Consider the following 24,346-nt stretch of genomic DNA (forward strand, 5'->3'; position numbering starts at 1 on the left):
AAAAATTTAATAATGGTATGATTATATTCGTGTACTGCGACAGGGCTGTGTAGGGCTGTTTCGCCTCCCTGTTCATGCGAGTTGTCTTGTAGCCTACTGGTCTACGTGCGTGACTAACAACGCACAGGTTGTGTGTTCGAATCCAGCTGGTGCTGGACTTTTCTTTTAACAAACATTTCTTCGAAAAAATAGAATAGCGATATTATGGACAATCAATTGACTTTTATATTTCAAAATATCACAACATGATCAATTCTAAGTCATTTTTGATAACAATGAATAGTCACCTTCTTCCCTTCTGACAGCGGTTCCTGCTTCTATTGTGTGTGTGTGTGCAACAGAGTAAATTTTTTATAGAGAAATGGAGGCTGGACAGTATGCGTTACAATATAAACATTTATATTGATTTAAATCGTGTTCTGATTTAAATCGCAAACGCGTGTTTAATTATGTGTTTTTTAATCATAATCAGGCTAATGCATTTCTACATTTTCTGTATGAACCAGCTTAGAGGTTCATGCAGAAAGACAGCTTGTGTTTAAATTGAGTGTAAGGTAATTTATGCTTCTAAAGTCATGGTCAGCATTTATTATTGTACTGTGCTGTAAACGTTTTCTGTGCCTAGTCACATTATTTTATAGCGTTTTTATTGCGTTATTAAATGCGGTGGCGCTGTGTGTTAGTTTCCTGACTCCCATGTCACATGGTCTGTGATTGAATCCCATGGAACTATGACTTTATTTTTTAACAAACATTTCTTTGAAAAAATGAAACGTTTCCCTTGGTCAGAGATTAAATAAAACCTCACTCGCACCAAACAAATTTATATTTCTAAATATCACGACATGATCGAATTTAAGTCTTTTTAATAACAATGAATAGTCACCTATGCGTTACAAAATATACATTTATATTGATTTGAATCACGTTTTGATTTAAATCATAAATGCGTGTTTAAATATATGTGTTTAAAGGCGATATACTGTATAAAAGCGCTGATTCCTATGGAGTGTGTTCCGCCGGGGATTCAAAAAATTTATTTTAAATAAGCTGATAAAGCTTAGACTAACTGTATTCTAAACTGTATTACAACAGAACATTGGACAATGCAACGTAAATTGCAAAAATGCACTTGGAATCTGTCCAAGCCCTCCTACAAAAATTATTTAAACTGCGACACTGATCATTCATCTCTAAATAAACTTTATTTAATATAGGGTTTTAAGCGAATAGGTAATTAGATTACTCATAAACCTAATTGCTTTTTCTACATAAATACAGCGTGATTGCTCTCTGAAAATGCTTTTCCTTTATATTTAGGCTCAGATTTCAACTATAGATCATATTATTATAAACTTTCTTGGAAAAATGTATTTTATGTAAACCATGTTTGCTATTAATTCATTTAGGGCTAAAATACGTTCATTGTCTTCCAATCGAGTCGAGTTGACATTGGAAGCTTGCCACACCCGGACTGTTAAACCGTTGTTAGTCACGCACGTAGACCAGTAGGCTACAAGACAACTCGCATGAACAGGGAGGCGAAACAGCCCTACACAGCCCTGTCGCAGTACACGAATATAATCATACCGTTATTAAATTCTTTAGATACGCAATTCCATATTATATTGGCAGAAAAGCTTAAAACTACCACTTTTTCACACGCTATTTCACATGCTAGTTAAATACTTCGATGCTTAAAATCGTTAGGGAGAAATGGAATACCGGTGTGTATTTTTCCTTTAAAGTACCGATTCCTGGAATCTGACTGGCTGACACCCTTCTGAAGTGGTTCCATAAAATCTGGTATACGGAAAAGAAAGCATTGATAAATACAAGTGTCTTTTAATACACTCTTTGCTGTGCTCTTGAGGATCCTTGTGATATTTTGAGCTCTAGTTGAATGATAAGTGTCGCATTTTAAATCATTTTCGTAGTTAGAAATTATGAAACGCCCTGTTAAAAGCAAGGAAGTTTTTATGCTCGTTGAAGTAAAACAAAATGCCTGACAAAGTATGGCTTGGACAGATTCCAAGTGCTTGTACAAATGTGCTAAAGAAATTATACTTTGAGTATACAGCTTGTCCAAAGCCATCCATTATTAATACTATTAGTAATATCTTCAGTAAAGGCTTTGATGCATAAATATTTCTGATAAAGGTAGGTTGTGTACTTTTGTCCAACTGAGCAATCTTGCTTTCATAAAATATACCAACATTTTAATGACTGATGATTAACATGCTGTAATACACAGTTCAAAATTAAAGGCTCAAATGCTGTACATGAGAGGTTAAGCTCCCCCTGGCGGTTTTACAAGGTGACGCCGGATAGTTTCTGGCAGAGCGTCAAATGACGCGCGATTAACCGCGTGATACCGCGTGATACCGCGACACGCCCACCGGGGTATGCCGCGAAATACCTCACCCATTTTGAATGGCTGCATCTGTAGCAACTTTTACAAAAAGTTTTCAATTTGTTTTAAGCCCTCTGACCAGCAATACAGCTTGTGTAGTGAGGTATTGCAACTTGCCAATCACACAAAAGCTCGTTAGGTGCACTTTTACCCAATGAGGTCCAGGTGAAACAATGCCTAATCAGGTCACCTTTAAAAAGGCCTTAATTCAAAGCTTAGGTCACTGCAAGATAAAGGACACACTCAATCAGTTTTCTGTGCATTCCATAATGCCTCAGATGTCACCAGAAGCAAGGCAGAGGGCCATTGGCATGCTGCAGGCAGGCATGTCATGTGTCAGCATTGCCAGACACTATTGAGTAAGCCGCTCCACTGTGTCCTGACTGCAGAGAAGGTTTCAGCAGACCGGCAACACAGATGACTGGCCAAGAACCAGTTGCCCTCGTGTGACCACACCAGAACACGACCGACACATCAGACTGGTCCATCTGAGAGATCATTTCAGACATTTCAGTGACAGGACAGTGAGGCTACATGCTGCTTGTCCTTAGAGCAAGGCGACCTGTCAGAGGCCCTCTGCTCACACCTCCTAGACGTCACACCCAACTGGCTTGGGCCAGACAGAGACTGCGATGGACTCGTCTGCAGTGGCATCAGGTCCTCTTCACGGATGAGTCACTCTTCAGCCTGTTCCATGCAGACAGGAGGGCCAGATTGAGGAAGAGGAGGTGTTGCATTTCTTTTTTCCATCAGTATATAATGTTAAATTGTAAGTGTCTTAGAAATCTAGTTTAAAATGATAACACTTTTTTTTCACTGCAGAAGAGTCATTTTGGCACTATATGTACCATATTACTGTATGATACATACAGTACATATTTTTATGTACAATTACAATACAGTACAATTAACTACAATGTGAGGGGCCTATCTATGGAAGCCCGTTTCCGCCAGGGAGTAAAAAAAAAACGCGCTATGGTATCTCAGAATTCCGACTTAGTTACTCAGAATTCCGACTTAGTATCTCAGAATTGCGACTTAGCAACTCAGAATTGCGACTTAGTAACTCAGAATTGCGACTTAGCATCTCAGAATTCTGACTATGTAAGTCAGAATTCTGACTTAGTATCTCAGAATTCCGACTTAGTAACTCAGAATTGCGACTTAAAATCATTCATAAATCGTACAAGATCTAAAGGCATGGAGAGTTGTATTGTCAAGTGCCCTGATAAAAATCAAATTAATGCAGTATAGTTTTGCTCGTTATAATCCCTACACCATTTGCAAGATGGACACCATTATAGAGGACTTATTTTGACGTGGTTACACAAACCATGAAATTTTGGTGTTATTGGAGGAATCACACAATGTAAAACTGAGTCTTCGGACCTTGGAAAGAATGCTGTGTAAGAATCAGCTCTGGTGAAGGCGAAACAAGACAGATGAAGCGGAGGTCGCCTCATTCATACACCAACAGCTACAGACTTCTGGCAGACATCATGGCTATCGGTGGATGCACCAGAAATGCTGGATGGCAGGGATAATAACAGATAGAGAGACTGTCCGTCAGTTACTGCGCCTTATGGACAGGGGAGGAGTAGATCTGCGTGCGCAAAATCGCCTGAGACGCCGGCAGTATTACAGCCGCGGACCAAACTATGTGTGGCATATTGATGGGTATGACAAATTAAAACCTTACGGGATATGCATCAACGGGTGCACTGATGGCTTCTCGAGAAAAATGATCTGGTTAGAAGCATACAAAACCAATAATGACCCACGAATTATTGCCGGTTATTTTATAGACGCTGTCTATAAAAACAACGGTCTTCCACAAAGAGTACGACTTGATCATGGAACCGAAAACACCCACGTTGCTGTAATGCAAAAGTTTCTGCGCGAAATGAATGAGGATAGCACAGAATGTGTCACTCTTGGCCCAAGCACTGTGAATCAGAGAATTGAACGCTGGTGGGATACACTAAGAGCACAGTGCAGTCAGTTTTGGATGGACCATTTTGAACAGCTGAGAGAAGATGGGCATTTTGTTGACACCTTCATCGACAAATCACTCATTCAGTTTTGCTTCCAAAACACCATACAGGTAAATGTAACATACCTGTCATTACAGATTTTGATATGAATAGTAAAACATAAAATTCTACTATGTTTTATACTATTATACTTATTAAAGATCTCTTCTTTGAGTTCCATAAAGTGATTTAACAAACCTTATTTCAAAACAATTGATTTCTATTGTGTAGGAGGAGCTCAATGAAGTGCTGACTGCCTGGAATAATCACAGAATAAGGCCAACCCACAACCCTCGCGCTCCCAGTGGACGACCCTCAGTGATGTATGCTGCCCCTAGTTTATATGCCGCACAGAACTATTTGCAGGCAGTTGACCAAATCAAAGTCGATATCTGTCAAGAAGACTGTTGTGTAAAGGACTTCCCCTGTGATGAGGATGTCTTCCATCTTTGTGTTGAACTGATGGCTGAACAGAACCTTGCAATGCCAGATGATGTGTTTGAAATCACTGACCTTTACTTAAGACTACGTGAAATGGTCCTCAATGGGCTGGACCTTGAGTAGGAATAGGAGAATAGGGGACTTTGCACTCTCTGGATAAGATAAACTGCTTACAAATGTGGGATCTAGGTATAAGGGTGTTTTGTTTTTCTCAAATGCCACAGCATTTGATGTTACACATTAAAAGTGGTAAAGATGTTACCACTTTTAATGTGTTGTCTTTAGATCTGATTTAACATTGAGTGTGAATAGGATGAAACAAGGAACAAATGAAAGTAAATGTGCCAAAAGATGCAAACAGTGTAAACAATCTTTAATGGACTATAGATAATGTTCACACATAAAAGCAACCCAACTTTGATTTGACAATAACATTATCTAACATTATATGAAATGTTTGACAATAACATTACCTCACCTCTCTCATTTCCTTTCACCAAATGCAATGTAAATATAGTACAAATAATATTCACTAAACGCAAGGCATTTGAACTCATCTGCAATCTTGACGTTTCATAAAAAATGTCAGACAAAATCCACAAATAGCCAAACTAGTCAAACACAAATAAAAAAATTCAGATTCTGCAGTTACCGCTACCCCAAGAAACATCTAACTGAAGAGTTAATGACAAAGATTCATTCTAAATCAAGTGCTGACCAAAGTGAGCACTTAGAATTCATCTTTGCCATGAACTGTCCAGTTATTGTGCAAATAAACTCTGCTGCCATATTGTGACTAAATTACATACAACGCAAAAGTTGTAACATTATTAGACACTACATGGCACCAGAGTTCATTGGCACAAAAGTGCTTGGTAGCTTAGAGAATGCACATCGCTCAAAAAAGAACTTTTATTAAACTGCATCACCATATTTTTTTTTAAGGTGAAAAAACATCCATTAGTTTCTCACTCAATAGACTGTACGCACAGTCTAAAAGAAATTCTTGTACCAAAATGACAAAAATAAAAGTGCAATTTAACCTGAGACTTTTTAATTTCTTCAGTGAAATTATGAACATTCTATCATAAGTACACTCAAAACTCAGTATATCTTATATGCTTATATGTGTAAAGGTACAGACTTGGTCAGGTGGCCTTTAAATGCATACTGTGAATAAGTATACTTTACCAAAAGTTTTGAATGGTGAAAGATGCACATATTTCTAATCTGTGTAGTCTGTAGGTCGACAGACTAAAATACTAAACTATGTCCATTACCCATATATTACTTTCCAAAATTTTGTTCATTTCACACCTGAAGTCAGGATAGCTATCATAATGAATAGAAACTCTCAAATGACAGCCACATGTATGTGCCATAGGTCTTCTCTCAAATCCTTGCATGTGTGTGAAGTCAACAATTACAGTCTTGCCAAGAAAAAGATCTGAGCCTGTGCAGAACCTCAGGAACAGAGACTGTTTCCTTCCATCACACTCTCGCAGGTATGTTGTAATATGCTTTGATATTTCCTTTTCCTGTGCATTCATTGTGCAGGGAAACTTCAGTGACCGTATGATTTTCCTTGCCGTTGGCTGCAAGTTTTCATACACAGTTTCAATTTCCTCAAGGGCTTTGCTGAGGGGAGCGAGTACACTTTCCCACTGTTCGATAACATAAGCAGGCTCTTGAATATGGATTTTGTGAGCCAGTTCTTGCAGAATTTGTTCAATGTTGTGTGCATTTGGCATTCTTCGGCAGCTGTAGTTGTCCAAGATTTCCAGTAATTCATCTTGGTCAGAACTGTTGAAGTCTCTGCGACAACATTCCAAGGTATAACGGTCAGATTCTGAGACATACTTTAGAAAATTGTCAACAAGATCACTCTTCACATATCCAAGAGCTGCCTGTTCCAAGATTACAGGAGCAAGCTTGATGGGCAAATACTTCTCTTTCTGCCAACCAAAAGAAATAATTTTACCTGTACTCTGCCACTTTTTTTGCCATAGTCATGTCGGAGAAATGGTATCTTGAAAGTGCTGCCTGTTGTACATTGTTCATAGAATTCATGCCAGAATTCAGAGAGGCAATCTCTGAGAACGCCTCCATCATCATATCCATTCTCATACTGCCCATTTGGTAGTAGAAGCTTTACCTGAATTTCTGATTGAGTATATGAAAGGCGTTCATCAGTGAAATGTTCAATAAGCTCAGATAGTATCTGGCTGCGATGGACAACAAAGATTTTTTTGTCTGGTTCCCTGAGTTCTTGTGCCAGAGGCAAAGTGTCTTCTAGACTTTGTTCTCCCATCTCAGAGAGGTCTCCATTGAAAATTGTAATGATATTGCTATCCTCCACATTTTCCCCAGTAAATATGGTAGAACTTTGCTGAGCTAAACTGGAATCGTCTGTGACATCTGCAGGATAAAATTGTGCCACGTCATCACTGCCTAAGTTCAAATCATTTCCAGTATTTCCAACATAGATGACATCTAATGTTTCTAATTCCAATGGTGGATCAATTTGTGAGTCTGTAGAGGGAAAATCCTGTGTGTTTTCCTGTGAGTGATCTGCAGTGTTTGATTCTTGCTGTGTCTCCACACCACCACTGTCATGTTTCTTTTTGGTTGACAGATAGAACCTCATGATAGTTAACTTTGAGGCTTCATATAGAGCTCCCACTGTACTGTCCTCATCTAAGGAAACTTCTTGATAATTTGTCAGATCCACCTCAAACTCAGAAATATTTCCATGTGCATTCTTTCCATCTGGGAAAAACAAACCTATTGCCTCCGTTATGAGGTCTTTTTTTTTCCAGTCCTTTGAAACACTTAACTTTCGTGTTCTACCACCCTTTTTGGTTCTCACCTGGATAAAACCTCCTTTTCCTTCATCATACAGAATCCCTCCCAACTCCACTTTCCTTACTTTCCTCTGTGTGTTCACATCTTGATGATGAATGATATTTTCTGGATGCTTACACTTTTTTCTTTTATTCAGTTTTGACTTCAGTCTATCAAAAAGCTTTGATTTCCTACTGTTGGGCTCTTTTTCATGTCTCCTACAATATCCCATCACTGCCAATCTGTCTCCATCAGATGGCAAATAATCCCTCATCTGTTCATCTGTTCATCTGTCATTAACATCAGGACACTGGCATCAATCTAAAAATGAATAGTGTATTATCAATTTTCAGTTTCAAAATACCATACTTAAAGCATTTTTATGTGGATCAATATGCTGATACTGGTTTAAGGAAAAAGTCCATTCGGGATTGTGGAGGTACTGTATGAAGTGAAAAAATCTACTATACGTGAAAATATCAATATACTGTACAGTACTGTGCAGAAGTTAGAGACCACCCTTGCATTTATTTAATTTCCAGTTCAAACAGCCATTCAGTGCAAATTATTTAGTTTTTGTGTCAGAAAATAATGCAAGAAACATATTTGACAGAAGAGTACACTAAATATAATATCAAATCTATCAGTATTTAATTTGCCCACTCTTTACTTTTGTGCACCCTTCTGGCACTTTAAGTCTTCCATCCGTCCAATCAAACAAGTTACAGCTGTGTCCTCCCAACACAAGTTGATCCCAAATCTGTCACTGACATTATATTAGAACACTTTCCATTAAAAGTGACACTAACATTCAAACAACTACCCAAACACACCATAGCTGCCTTGCACATGTCTTTGTCATGTGCATCTGAAATGGCAAGAGGCGATATTTCTGATAAGATTAGCTATAAAGATAGTTCACTTGCATTAGGAAAATATAAGCCAAAGGAAAATAAGTGAAAAACAAGTTTCCAAAACTGGAGATAAAAATTACTACAATATATAGAGAAAATGGGACTCCTAACAATCGTGCAAGGCCTGGTAGACCACTGAGAACATCACCATCACATAGACAGAAGTTAACATTTTGATCACTCTTGCATCAGATCTGAAAAAGATCCACAAGTGTTTCTGTCAATACTTCCATTGTAAGAAGACAACACAATGCTATGGGTCTGAAGGGATGTGTATCTGTCAAAAAGTCACTATTTGAAAAGGAAATAGACAAAAGAGAAGAAAATTTGCCCTAGAACACCAAACCGGACACTTGAGATAAGTTAAGGTTTTATGGACGATAAGTTACAGAGTGGATTTGGATTTGAACCAGGAGAAGCAGAAAATACAACCAACTTCTAAGACTGAACTTTGGAGGTGTTTACAAGAAGCATGAAAAAATATCCCGGTGGATTTATTTGAAAAACTCAAAGAAAGTCTCCTGTAAATAATGGAAGCTGTAATAAAGGCAAAGGGTGGACACACTAAACAATGAAAGATTTGACATTATATTTAGTTGTGGATGCTTTTGTGTAATTTTGTGTTAAATATATGTTTCCTGGAATAATTCCTGACATTGAAAAATAAATCAATTGCACTTAATGACCGTTTTGACTGGAAATTAAATAAGCGAAAGGGTGGTCTCTGACTTTTCACAGTACTTAAAGTGCTGTTAATATCTACAGTAGGTCAGTGGGAGTTAGTTATAATAAACATGAACACATTCATTCTGTTAACTACCTTTTTTTCTTCATTTTTTCGATAGTGGACTCTGGAATGTCCCTCTCCCTGAGGAAATCGATAAGATCCTCCATCCTGCAATTGTGGCCTAGGAAGCACACATGGGACAGTGGTGCAGCATTGATTAGTTAGCATAGTGTAATTACCTAGCCTCCTGTTTGCCCAGACTCCAACAGTATGCATTATAGTACATTTAGAAGTAGTCCAGGACAGGCAACGATGACCAACACTCACCACACATTTGAATTCACAGGGTGCACATACAGTAGGTCACACCCCAAGGGTATGTGAATGACAAATGTAGAGTAGGCTTTTCAATTTAATCTGACTTGTCACATACAGTATGCATTCACAGGCAGCACCTCACTCAACTAATCACTGTCTATAGAACACCCGGTTATCTTGAGCTCAAAGATACAGATTTGATACAGTCTAAACTCTGCAGAAAGTTATATCTCCTGAAAGAGGGTTGGTCAATACTAACCCAGTGACTAGTTTTAACCTACTCTACCTTGTAATCATTTTAAGAGCAGCTAACTTATCAAAAAGTTACAGAAAGCTGAATCAAACCACAGCTGTAAAAACATGTTCTGTAAACCAAAAATTGATATAACTAAGTTTTGGAATTGTTACTAAACACACACAAATGTCTTCATTATGATAACGGTTGTTTTGTGCGTGTCACTTGGTAATTTACAGCCTTAGGAAGCCGAAAAGACCGGATGGAGGGTTTGTTAAAATTAGACCGTTGTGCCTATCAAAGTCCAGCTCGGGAGACACACGGGGCGCTCCCATGGGAAGGATGTTTGCGACAGTTTAATGTAGCCTGATCATGTTTAGTAAACATAAACATGCTTGTGATCCTGGTATGTTTCTGAGAGATACGCAATCACAGAATTGTATCTGAGCAATTAGACGGAGAGATACTGGGGTTTGGCCAAGTACATTATTGGAAGGATATTGAAAATAAATAAGCATATCAAATCTCTTAACGTACAAAGGGGGAGAGTAAACAAAAATAATAAAAGACGTTCCCTTTAATGTATGTCTGTATTGTTACGGGTTTCATTAATTGTATCGAAGCAAATTTATGTTTTGATCGTGAATAGGCGACCCCAGATTGACTCGCGTAGAAGCTCATAGCACCATCCTCGCTCATATGGGTCCAAAGCTAGCTATGTTACTGTGCTGAAATAGCTGCTGGTAAAGTGTTTGCAGGAGCTGCCTTGTACAAACGGACGAAACCCCCACAAGAGTATAGGCCTACTGTTAGTTTTGCCTCATTAATTAGGTCGCACTTGGAAAGGTTAAATCGATCAACCAAAACCATCCAAGTAGCTCTTGCATATGATTTTTTTTTTACTTAGCTACGTTAGTCTATGTACAATTTACGCAGACGTTATTTAAGTCTGTGAATTGTATGAAGATATCAGTAGAATGTGGCACTGTACCTGGATTGAATTGTGAACAGTAGATTTCCTACGCCAGATGAGCAACCTACTGTACTTTCATTGCTGGCGCCAGAAGTGACGTCAAAACTGTGAGACTTGAAGTCGGAATTCTGAGTTGCTAAGTCGCAATTCTGAGATACTAAGTCGGAATTCTGAGATACTAAGTCAGAATTCTGACTTACTAAGTCGGAATTCTGAGATGCTAAGTCGCAATTCTGAGTTACTAAGTCGGAATTCTGAGATACTAAGTCAGAATTCCGACTTACTAAGTCAGAATTCTGACTTACTAAGTCGGAATTCTGAGATGCTAAGTCGGAATTCTGAGTTACTAAGTCGGAATTCTGAGATACTAAGTCAGAATTCTGACTTACTAAGTCAGAATTCTGAGATGCTAAGTCACAATTCTGAGTTACTAAGTCGGAATTCTGAGATACTAAGTCGGAATTCTGAGATACCATAGCGTGTTTTTTTTACTCCCTGGCGGAAACGGGCTTCCATACCTATCAGAGGTAAACATTTAAAAATCAAAACACTGGATGTTTTTCCTTGGGTGTAGAAATGTTATTTAATAATGTGTTTTGGTTCTGCATCATAACATATACATTTTATATACATATAATCAGCAAAGGAATAAGCATTTCCATCCAGAGGAAAAACATTTACAACAAATGAAAATGTAAACTACAGTTATTATTCATTCCAGTCTGAATCTTAATGGAGATTCAATAATTATTAAATCAAAATGTGATTATGTTTTCAGAGCTAGCAGTTATAAATTTAGGACTTGATGTTAAGCAGAAAGTTATCAAGTTTCAATTAGTTTTCCTGTACTGCAGGTGGAAGTCTTCTATTGGATTCTAGTTCATCTCTCAGAAAGATGCACAGAATGTGTGCTGTAACACAGCATACAGTACATTCTGAATTTAATGTAGATTAAAAAATGATTATGCTTAAACTATGCTATATTTAATTATGGCATAATATTAATTGGATTCAGGAATATCATCGCCTTAAACTTTGAATATATACTTTTGATTTGGATAGAAAATCTATGTGGATTTTTTCTCAAACAATACAGCACCATGAAACGAAGCAATGCACCAGCCTTTGGCATGAACCGAAAAAATGTTCATGTTTCATGTTTAATGGAACCTAACTCCTAATTCCCAAACTACAAAAATCTAACCTGGTAATTAAATTAGACTCTGATTGGGTTTATGTTTTCCAGGAAGGCACATTCTGTGCTCAAGGGTTTAACAGTAAATTCCTAATCAGGTTGCATTCTGCATCTTTAGACATACAGTCATATAATTTTCCAAAAAAATGTTTCATTACAAATGCTAATTATTTTACTTCTGCTAATATCTAAAACTAACACTGTAATCCTGAATTTTAATTACTGATTAGAATTCATCATCATTTCATTAACAGGATGGTAAGGCTCTCAAGTCCCTGGGCACATATGATTGTTAAAATAATTTTAAAATCACCATGGTTAAAATGAAAACATGACTCTATTTACCCTAATTGTGAATCATAATGTGATTTTAGCATATAGAACATAATCCAGTGTTCTACTGCAGAATTGGTTATGGCAAGGCTGTTCAAAGATATAACATTCTAATGTTGAATGGAGTTGACTGTGCTGTCACACTGCCGAAGAGAAAATAATGTAAATACCAAATTAGTAAAATCATAATATTAGATGAGTTACTGTGTTCCATTTCTAAAACAATTAAAACTGTAGTCTCAGAATCATTACAAATTAAACTGAGAAATTACAACCTTTACCTTTGCTGCTACTGAAAGGTCACTTCATGTGTCATGCACACAGAAGATGAAACTTGAATCCCTCTTAGCCTGACATTTCAGATTTATTTACTTTCTTTTTCATATCTTGGAAAGCATTGCTTTGAGTTCAATATGTATATTATTTCTTCTTAACTTCTATGTGTAATATAATTCTGCAGTGATAAGCTGCACACTAATTTTGTCCAATTTTTTAGCTCCACTGAGACAACTTTGTGGACATACTGTACAGCATCAGACTGAAAAGGGAATATGTAATGTACAGTATGTTACTTCAAATTAAATGTATTTAAGATAAATAAAATTCTATAGTGGCCTTAATGCACAGAGACATAATTCTAACATTCATCAATCCATCCATCCACCCACCAAACCAAAAAATATATTTAACTTACAAAGCTACCAGAGGTTGTGATATTAATTAATTCTGAGAATAACAGCAAGTACATACTATTTTTGACTGGTATAGAAATATTCAGCTAGGACGATCTCTGACAGTGCATCTAAAAAAAGGGTGAGTCGTGATTACAGGGTATGTCTTCCACCGGGAGCACCCCTGTGTTTTGCGAGTCCTGTGGCATGTACAGCGCAGACTGTTCCACCAACAATGTAGATCATTTTAAATCCAAGAAATGTTAAGTTATAGTAGAGTTGGAGGAAATAATTCGCGTTCTGGAGGGGCACATTAGCACACTACCTAAAATTAAATGGATTGAGGAATGTATAGATTTGGCTCAGTTGGAGCACTAAGTCAATTCAGAATTGGCTGTAGTCCCTCCTGGCCCAGCTGTCTCCAGTTCAGCGCTGGCACCAGCAGCAACCACACACGAGCCCTGGGTCAGCAAAAGATGCTCTTGGCAGATAAGGTGCTTATAATTGGTGACTCGATAATCTAGTTAATTTTAATAGTTAGGTTAAAATTCCGAACTGTCATAAAGCAGCGGTTTCCGTAAAATGCCACGCTGGGGCCAGAGTTTCTGACATTGAAACAAAACTAGACACATCTTCCAGCAATGAAGTCTCCATCTTGGTTGTTCATGCTGGAACTAATGATATAAAGTACCAACAATCTGTGGTATTAAAGAGTATCTTCATTTCTATGTACACAAGAGCACAAAGGAAATGTCAGAATTTAATTGTGTCTGGAACCCTTACCAGTCCTCTACAGAGGGGATGTACCCTATAATAATAATAATAATTGCTTACACTTATATAGCGCTTTTCTGGACACTCCACTCAAAGCGCTTTACAGGTAATGGGGACTCCCCTCCACCACCACCAATGTGCAGCATCCACCTGGATGATGCGACGGCAGCCATAGTGCGCCAGAACGCTCACCACACATCAGCTATCAGTGGGGAGGAGAGCAGAGTAATGTAGCCAATTCATAGAGGGGGATTATTAGGAGGCCATGATTAGTAAGGGCCAATTGGAAATTTGGCCAGGACACCGGGGTTACACCCCTACTCTTTTCGAGAAGCGCCCTGGGATTTTTAATGACCACAGAGAGTCAGGACCTCGGTTTTACGTCTCATCCGAAGGACGGCGCCTGTTTACAGTATAGTGTCCCCGTCACTATACTGGGGCATTAGGACCCACATGGACCGCAGGGTGAGCGCCCCCCGCTGGCCCCAATAACACCTCTTCCAGAAATATTATAGTAGGCTATACTCCCTCAATCAATATTATCAATAATTGTATCACTAGTTCCTTTAGGGGCTCTTGTCCTGATAAATGAATCTCCATTCCACCGGTTAGCTTAAATCAATTACAATATGAAACTACCATAAAATGCTCATTGTTAAATGTTCGCTCATTAGGCACCAAATCAGTTATGGTTAATGATATGGTGCTTGACACCAACTCTGACCTGTGCCTACTAACAGAAACCTGGCTTAGACCCACTGACACTACTTCTTTAGTTGAAGCCTCACCTAACGGCTATACTTTTTTACAGAAAGCCCACTGTTCAAGACGTGGAGGTGGCCTAGCAACCATCTTCAGCGAGTCTCTAAAAATTGAATTAAAAACTATAAATGACTTTCACACATTTGAGGCAATGCTTCTTAAAATAGCATCTTAATCATCCACATATATTCTTTTAGTATACAGACCCCCAGGACCATATGATAGATAGATAAGACTTTATCTACACAGCAGCCCAGCCCAAGACAAGCAAAAACTTGAGAATAGACGAAAAATTAAAATACGTACAGTAATACAAAACAAATATAAAATAAATACATAGTTAGATGTGTGCAAAATATGCTCATAGTCACTGTAAAAACAATAAAATATGTGCAAAACGTGCATAGGTATATACAGATTGAGTGTCCAAAAAGTACAATAGTGCAACATGCTGTCCATAGATGAGGAGATGAAGGGCTAACAGTCCTAGCCTAGGGCAGTGTTATACACCCTGACAGCCGCCAGGAGGAAGGACCTGCGGAAATGTTCCCTTGAACACTATAGCTAGAGCAGTCTGTAGCTAAAACTGCTCCACAGCCTAATAACAGTCCCATGTACTGTAGTAGATGAGAGGCGTTGTTCATGATGGCTGTGAGCTTGGTCAGCATTCTCCTCTCAGCCACCACCTCCAGGGGGTCAAGGCTCAGCCCAAACACAGAGCCAGCCTTCTTGATGAGTTTATTGAGCCTATTTACATCTCTTGTCATGATGCTGCTGCTCCAGCACACAACAGTGTAGAAGATGTCCGCTGCCACCACTGATTCATGAAAAATGTGTAGCAGTGTTCTACATACACCAAAGGACCTCAGCCTCCTAAGAAAATAGAGTCAGCTCCGACTTTTCTTGTACAGGGTGTCAGTGTTAACAGACCACTCCAGCTTATCATCCAGGTGTACCCCTAAGTACTCGTAGGAATGCACCACCTCTATGTCCTCACCATGGATGGAAACATGGTTCACCGGAGACTTATTCCTTCGAAAGTCCATGACCATTTCTTTAGTCTTGCTGGTGTTTAGCTGGAGATGGTTAAGATGACACCACTCCCCAAAGTTGGTCATCAAGCTCCTATATTCCTCCTCACTCCCCTCACTAATACACCCCACAATTGCAGAGTCATTCAAAAACTTCTGCAGATGACGATATGCATATTTTCTATCTGAATTTGGTGAACTGCTCCCTGATTTAGTTATTAATTTAGACAAAGTTGTAATATTAGGCGACTTTAACATACATATCGACATAGAGACAGATGCTTTCAGTAAAAACTTCTTGTTCCTCCTTTGACTCCACACACATCTACAATCATACACTAGACTTAATTATCACTCATAGAGCTGATATTCATCATACTGTATATTAGTCCATCCCATGGATAACTCTTTTTCTGACCACTTTGTAATTACTTTTGAGCTTTGACTATCCTCTGTAGTTGCCAAGGAGAAGATTATTACAACACGGCACATCAGTAGGGCTACTTCTTTAAAATGTATGAATGCGATGAATAATGCTAACTTCATCTCCAGTAATAATGTCGACGAAATCACACACAACTACAATACAGTGGTCAGACAGGCTTTCAATGAAATAGCCACATAAAGACTAAGGTAGTCAAAACCAGTAGACAGTCTCCATGGCTTAATGATCACACACGATCTCTTAAACAGGAGTCCCGCAAAACTAGAGCGCAAATGGAGGTCTACTGGTTTGCAAGTACTCAAGTCGGCATGGACTGATAGCTTGCAACAATATAAGAAAGCCCTATATAGAACTTGTTCAGTCTACTACTGTGAACTTATAGAAAGCAATAAAAATAACCCTCACTATTTAGGACAATAGCTAATCCAACAAATAAGGCCGATTCAACAGTACCAGCTAACTTTAGTATTGATATTTTCATGGATTTCTTTAACAATAAAATTAACAACATCAGACATCAAACACAAACAGGCCGCAAAGAAGTATAGTACAAAATCAATGCGCATACCTTTTCAGTGTTTTTCAATTAGTTAATGAACATGAACTAAGGAAATTAATTATTAAGACTAAATCAACCACCTGTCCGCTAGATCCCATCCCCCATTCAACTAATTAAAGATTCCCTTGAAGTACTGGCAGGACCTATAATTAGTATGATGAACACATCCCCCACATCAGGCGTTGTACCTGATGTTGTACAGACCAATGCCTAAGAAACCAAATCTGGATTCACAAGTACTTTACAAATGTTCCAATTTTATCTAAAATTCTTGAGAGAATAGTTTGCGGCCCAACTTCAGTCTTATATGGATTCACATAATATACTTGAGAAATTCCAATCTGGTTTCTCCCCAGGCCACAGCACTGAAACTGCATTAAGAGTTGTAAATGATATTCTGATAGCAACTGACACAGGGAATGCAACAGTGCTTGTGCTCCTAGATCTTAGTGCAGCCTTTGACACAGTTGACCATTGTATTTTGCTACAAAGGCTTGAGTCTGAGGTTGGCCTATGTGGAACAGTCCTTAAGTGGTTGTGCTATATAAAAATAAATTGAATTGAATTGAAAATAAATGTGACCGTGAGTGACCATGGGTAGGACTACAGACTTCCAGAGAAGTTGATTTCTGAGCCAGTATTACATACAGTGAAAAGTGGCACTCTTTCTTAGTGCATGTGTAGATATCATTAAATGAAACCCTAGCTCATATGTATAGCATGTTCTTTGGTAAAGTCCAGGTGGATGCTGCACATTGGCGGTGGAGGGGAGTCCCCATTACCTGTAAAGTGGAGTGGAGTGTCAAGAAAAGTGCTCTAGAAGTTTAAGCAATTATTATTATTATACCATATGAAATAAGTCTCACCTTACACTATGGTATACATTACAAAACTACATGTGGGATATGTAATTGCTACATAAGACCGTTAAGGAGATACAACACACTTGGATTGTTTAGAGTGTTGAAATCCTTGAAAATGTGCTGGTTTCCTTTTGTACAGGCTCCTTACAGGAAAAGACACAAATGAGAGGCCATTCTGCCCAGCTAGCTGGTTTTGGAATCTAGAATACAACTGTACAGCACAAGGTTCATAACACAGAATGCCTTGTCTTCACCAAGACATACAGTATGAAAATGTGCATCTTTAAATCCTTTTTGCTTAATAGTAGTGTTCTTGATTTCCCAGCATTTTCTCTTTTAACTCTGGCAAGTTTAAAAGGATTCACTGCCTAAGCCCAATATACGTCAAGCTTGGTTGTTTTATTGAAGGAGTGCTTCAAGCAATTTAAAAGAAAGTACTTTGGATGTTTTTTTTTTCCATAGGGTGTATCCACAATACACCTGGTCTTCAAAGCTTTGAAAAGATCCAAAGAAGGTTTTATTATGGATTGAACACTTGAGTCATTAGTTGATAATGCAGAACAAATAATTCCTTAAGGGAACCCATATTTTTTGCAATCCTAGCTTGAAATCTGGGCCAGTGTCTAAATTCTACAATTTATTTCTATTTATAAACAGAAAAGCTAAGCTGCAAAAATAGAGCTGCAGGTGCTTAGTCCCCCATGGGTACATTTTTAGTTGTATCAATATTTTTTTGTCATTTTAAAAATTATTTTTCAAAGGTTGTAAGTTGGTATTTGCTTTGAAAAACAAGTTAACTTGGGAAATAATGATCAAAGTAAACACATCAATTGAAAATTTGCAATTAAAAATGTAAGACTGAATTTTGTGCACAGCACTCTTACAATATGAGATCGATCTGATTTATGGTTTTGTGCAGTTATTACTGTAGACAGTTACCCAGTGACAGCATCAGGCAATAAATACATCAGTAAAACTAATATTGATGATCCTGTAATTTTTAAACTTGTTAATATCTGATGTCCCTTTTAGAGATCATGGGTCATGGATGAGTCCATCACTGACAGACATCTAAAAGCATTTCTTGACAGGGTCCTGGAAATCTAGTCAATAAGGATACACTATTAATAATACAACAGCCTAGATAGTGGGAGACTAGGAAGCTGAACTACCATTGCATCACACACCAGGTGGCGGAACCAGGTCGGTATACAAATTATTAACAATATCACAATGATCAAGCTATGCAGTAGTCTACCCAGAGAATTGAGTGAGTGTTTGACCAACATGAGAATGTATCTGAATGCGGTGTTCTCATTGCTTGGGAAATCATTCAATAAAGCCTCTCAGCAAGCGGCCTGACAGTCAAACAAAGCACATGTAGAGAAACGGCAGTCCGTCCTGCCACAGAGTTCACTGCTCTTTTTCAGAGGAATCCTGTCTGTTGGCTCTCCTTCCTGGTTTTTTGCTATATCTGCTTTTGTTATGGTCAGCACTTAATTTATAGCAATGATGATTAGGGATTTGTGTACACACCAGTGGGGCCTGGTCTTACCCTTATACTAAATTATGGTTGTACAAGAGCTTGCATGGATTTCTATATTCCTCTATATGGAATAATCACACTTAACAAAGAAACATGCATATTACACATTGCAATGTGATGATTTGTGTTTAAGATCCCAAAGAATATCTACTGTGAGACTGTTTTGTATGCTTTTAAATAGATTAAATTATTTTGTATCATTATTAAACATATGCATATATCTGTATACTGTACAGTACATGTATATAGTATCTGACACCTTTACTTTTTTATCAATGTGATTTACTTAAATTTATCACAATTTGTACCATGAAATCTCAATTTCAAAAACCAAATTAATAAGTTAAGCAAACATTAAGTACTATAGATTGTATGTAGCCATGATAGCACAGAAATAGAAGATGGGGTAGAATGGTTGCTGTCTCACAGCTGTTCCGGGTTTCATTCGATGTGCTACCTTCGGTGTGGAGTTTGCCTGTTCAACATACTCATATGTGCTTTGACCAGGTGCTCTATTTCCCAAGTCATGCTAACATGGGGTCTCCCTGTGTGTTTATGTATGTACCTGGCATCTTGTCCAGGAACTACAGTGCCTTGCGAAAGTATTCGGCCCCCTTGAACTTTTCAACCTTTTGCCACATTTCAGGCTTCAAACATAAAGATATAAATTTTTTATTTTATGTGAAGAATCACCAACAAGTGGGACACAATTGTGAAGTGGAACGAAATCTATTGGATTTTTGAAACTTTTTTAACTAATAAAAAAATGAAAAGTGGGGCGTGCAAAATTATTCGGCCCCCTTGCGTTAATACTTTGTAGAGCCACCTTTTGCTGCGATTACAGCTGCAAGTCGCTTGGGGTATGTCTCTATCAGTTTTGCACATCGAGAGACTGAAATTCTTGCCCATTCTTCCTTGCAAAACAGCTCGAGCTCAGTGAGGTTGGATGGAGAGCGTTTGTGAACAGCAGTTTTCAGCTCTTTCCACAGATTCTCGATTGGATTCAGGTCTGGACTTTGACTTGGCCATTCAAACACCTGGATACGTTTATTTGTGAACCATTCCTTTGTAGATTTTGCTGTATGTTTGGGATCATTGTCTTGTTGGAAGATAAATCTCCGTCCCAGTTTCAGGTCTTTTGCAGACTCCAACAGGTTTTCATCCAGAATGGTCCTGTATTTGGCTGCATCCATCTTCCCCTCAATTTTAACCATCTTCCCTGTCCCTGCTGAAGAAAAGCAGGCCCAAACCATGATGCTGCCACCACCATGTTTGACAGTGGGGATGGTGTGTTGAGGGTGATGAGCTGTGTTGCTTTTACGCCAAACATATCGTTTTGCATTGTGGCCAAAAAGTTCGATTTTGGTTTCATCTGACCAGAGCACCTTCTTCCACATGTTTGGGGTGTCTCCCAGGTGGCTTGTGGCAAACTTTAGACGAGACTTTTTATGGATATCTTTGAGAAATGGCTTTCTTCTTGCCACTCTTCCATAAAGGCCAGATTTGTGCAGTGTAAGACTGATTGTTGTCCTATGGACAGACTCTCCCACCTCAGCTGTAGTTCTCTGCAGTTCATCCAGAGTGATCATGGGCCTCTTGGCTGCATCTCTGATCAGTCTTCTCCTTGTCTGAGCTGAAAGTTTAGAGGGACGGCCAGGTCTTGGTAGATTTGCAGTGGTCCGATACTCCTTCCATTTCAAGATGATCGCTTGCACAGTGCTCCTTGGGATGTTTGAAGCTTGGGAAATCTTTTTGTATCCAAATCCGGCTTTAAACTTCTCCACAACAGTATTACGGACCTGCCTGGTGTGTTCCTTGGTCTTCATGATGCTCTCTGCGCTTTCAACAGAACCTTGAGACTATCACAGAGCAGGTGCATTTATACAGAGACTTGATTACACACAGGTGGATTCTATTTATCACCATCAGTCATTTAGGACAACATTGGATCATTCAGAGATCCTCGCTGAACTTCTGGAGTGAGTTTGCTGCACTGAAAGTAAAGGGGCCGAATAATTTTGCACGCCCCACTTTTCATTTTTTTATTAGTTAAAAAAGTTTCAAAAATCCAATAGATTTCGTTCCACTTCACAATTGTGTCCCACTTGTTGGTGATTCTTCACATAAAATAAAAAATTTATATCTTTATGTTTGAAACCTGAAATGTGGCAAAAGGTTGAAAAGTTCAAGGGGGCCGAATACTTTCGCAAGGCACTGTATTTCCACTTCTTTCCTATGCTTCCTGGACAGGATCCAGGCTGCTTGGAATATACCACTTTCTGGTAATCCAGCTAGCATGTTGGGAAATAGACCACCTAGTCAAAGCATATATGAATCTTGGGGGAACTGGTAATGGATAGATATAGGGAATTAGAAGAGAGCAACTGCTTCAAATACAGAATAAGCAATAATGCTCAAAAGAATCAAAAAGTAACAGGATGAAACTGTGTAATATAAAGTAACAGCAAAAATAAATTATTTTCAAAAAAAGTATTTCAGTATGGTATATTCATATTGAAACTAGAAAAATATATTGATTAAGAACTAATGAGAAGAAGAAGGTTTGTTTATGTGGGGGTTGTCTTTCGACAGATGGTGAAGATATGAAGAACCTCTAAAGGTAGTCTGTGAGAGGAGACCATGTTTCTGTATCACACGGTCCTCTAAGACACAACTGGCTCCCTGCAGCATCCCACCACATTGTTACATCATTAATAATGCATTCTTTACTAACTAAAGGCAAACGTTTTATTGGACACCTTTAGATAATTTATGATACATCATTCAGTAAAGAAACCTCATTAATCATTCATAAATAAAGTATTAAAGTATTTTTCTGTTAAAAAAATCAACTTTACACTATGCATTTTGATTAACAACAACATTAATTCATATACTGTATAAGATGTAACTACATCATGTATATTAGGAACTTTCTGAGAAGCATTCAAGAAAAATGCTGAAAGGCACCATGAAATATTAGATAGTAATCATCTCTAAGCAATATTCCGATGATATTTGGGATATAACCTACTACACCTTTGGCCACCATTGGATTTGCTACAATCACAATACAGTATGTGTAATTAAGTTGAATCATCATGGTCACAACACTTCAACAACTGGAACTGTTTCAGATTTTCATTATGCAGTTTACTATATGCTGTGACAGTGGTTTGGAACTTTATCGTTGGATAGAAAGAATCACAGCATTTGTGGAAGACATTTTAACATTAGATTTAATATAGTTCTATACAGTATGTCTTCAGAGCTTTTAATCCAAATTATAATTTATGTTCCACATTATCTTCCTGGCTATTTTATTTTTTTGACTGAGATAATATCAATTTGTGTAAAGCAGAAACAAATTCTGAGAAGATTTAGTATTGAGAAGATAAGATTTTGTTTTTGTTAATTTAGATTAACCAAACCTTAACCATATTAATTTTAAGAACTTTAACAATTTAATTTTCTAAGAAACTTCACGATTTTAAGGATTTTTAAGGTGAGAGTATTCTTCACAGGGATTATAGTATGACAGTACATGCCTTAAAATCCCACTGATATTGCCATTTATTCTTACATTTATTCGCATAGCTGCAAAATAAACTCTGCTTTAAATAGGCCACAAAAATCTTTGAAAAACACAACTGACATTTTCTGCCATGATAGCCACCAATTACTCATTGGATGTGTTTGAAAAATGAAAATTTTCAGAAGGCTGTGGTTACTCTACAAATTGAAGTAGGTTGCTGGTTACCATAATTAATAATGCATAGGTTATTTCATAACCCTTGACTGTTTTTTTTTAATTACACTCTTTAATGGTTGATTAATTCTATCATTCTGTGATAATGACTGAAGATCTGATAGTCACTAATTAATATGCAAATTCATGGATTTTTATGGTTTGTAAGAAATATTTTTTTCTTTGATAGTGTGATCTTTGTAGCACTTAAAGCTGAAGCAAATGTACAAACCGATTCACAAAAAAAGCAAAATATGAAATACATAGCTATTATTTATTTCTTCAATAATTGTTAACATAAAGGAGGATTTTAAAAATAAAGCAGAGTATGTCTCATTTAAATCAAGTCTAAAAATGATACAGCCTTTTTTTGCTTTTTTTGCTTCTTTTACCATGACATTATCTCTGCTGGCAATGGTAATGGAGAATTTTGACATACTGCAGTATTCTTTTCATACAATGCTGTGTTGTGTAACATTTATACTGAAATCTAAAACAATTTTTCCCTGAGATGAAAGACTATTGCTATCACAAATAAAAAATGATAGCTTCTTCCACCTGAACACAAAGTAACAGTTATCATCCAAGGTTTCTTTACATACCATTGTGTGGGGTAAATTCACACTGATGTTTTTATTTAGTATTTAATATGTAGTTCAATACTGGGAAATTAGAAAATGTTTTGTGTGTTTGAATGACAGATATAAACTGATGGGGATAACAAACTGAAAAATACTTCTGAGATAATATATATTTTTAACCAATCTATGTAACTAAAGGCTAACATTAATATCTAACAAAGGCTTTAAAGGTAACGTGTAAAGAGACAAAGCTGCCTAATGTATAACACTGTGCTAATTATAATAGTGGTCTAGATATAGGAGCCCAGGCCACAGGTAGGAATATTGCAGCTCAGGACTATGCACTTATGAATGCTAATTGTGGACTAATGGGTGCCAAAGTAAATATCCCAGAATCTGGGGCTTGGCCAGGTTGTGCTGGCAGAAGCTGGCATCCTTGGGTCTGTTATGCCAGTCGTGCCAGTACAGGTGTCTAAGTGCTTCAAAGTTGAAGGGAGTGTTATCTGAATATAAAATGTGAATTTCTGTATTGCCATTAAAAAACTGGACAGCACATTTGTAAGCTCAAGTACACGAGATACATTTTATATTTATTTTTCTTTTAAAGTTATTTTCTGCTATTTATGTTTTTAAATAGAAGTTTTATTCATTTCAGAGGGTAGTTTTTCTAAAACATCTACCCCAGGAATTTAGGCTTTCTGAATCTACCAGTCTGCTGTTTTGAAAACTAGGACTTCATCCATTCATCCTTAATGAAAAACCTTATATCCAGGTAAGATTTGTGGCATCCATACCAAAAGCAAAGGAAGCCAAGCAGGACTACATTCTGATTTAGATGCCAGTCCATTGCAAGCCTCTCTCTCTCTATCTCTCTCTCTCACACACACACACAATTTAAAGATACTAATTAATCTAGCCAGCGTGTTTTCAGAAGAAAACT

The 24,346-nt window shown here is 37.7% G+C and overlaps 1 protein-coding gene and 1 pseudogene across 2 annotated transcripts in view; both read right to left on the reverse strand.

Annotated features, from left to right (window-relative positions):
- Window positions 1–24,346, reverse strand: part of fhit (fragile histidine triad diadenosine triphosphatase) — a 522,156-nt gene that overhangs the window by 65,068 nt on the left and 432,742 nt on the right. The gene's annotated exons all lie outside the window — the stretch shown is intronic.
- On the reverse strand, window positions 5,885–7,679 carry LOC148661833 (uncharacterized; annotated as a pseudogene).

The sequence above is a fragment of the Lepisosteus platostomus genome, chromosome 6 (assembly GCF_059453375.1).
Source record: "Lepisosteus platostomus isolate fLepPlt1 chromosome 6, fLepPlt1.hap1, whole genome shotgun sequence".
Classification (NCBI taxonomy): domain Eukaryota; kingdom Metazoa; phylum Chordata; class Actinopteri; order Semionotiformes; family Lepisosteidae; genus Lepisosteus; species Lepisosteus platostomus.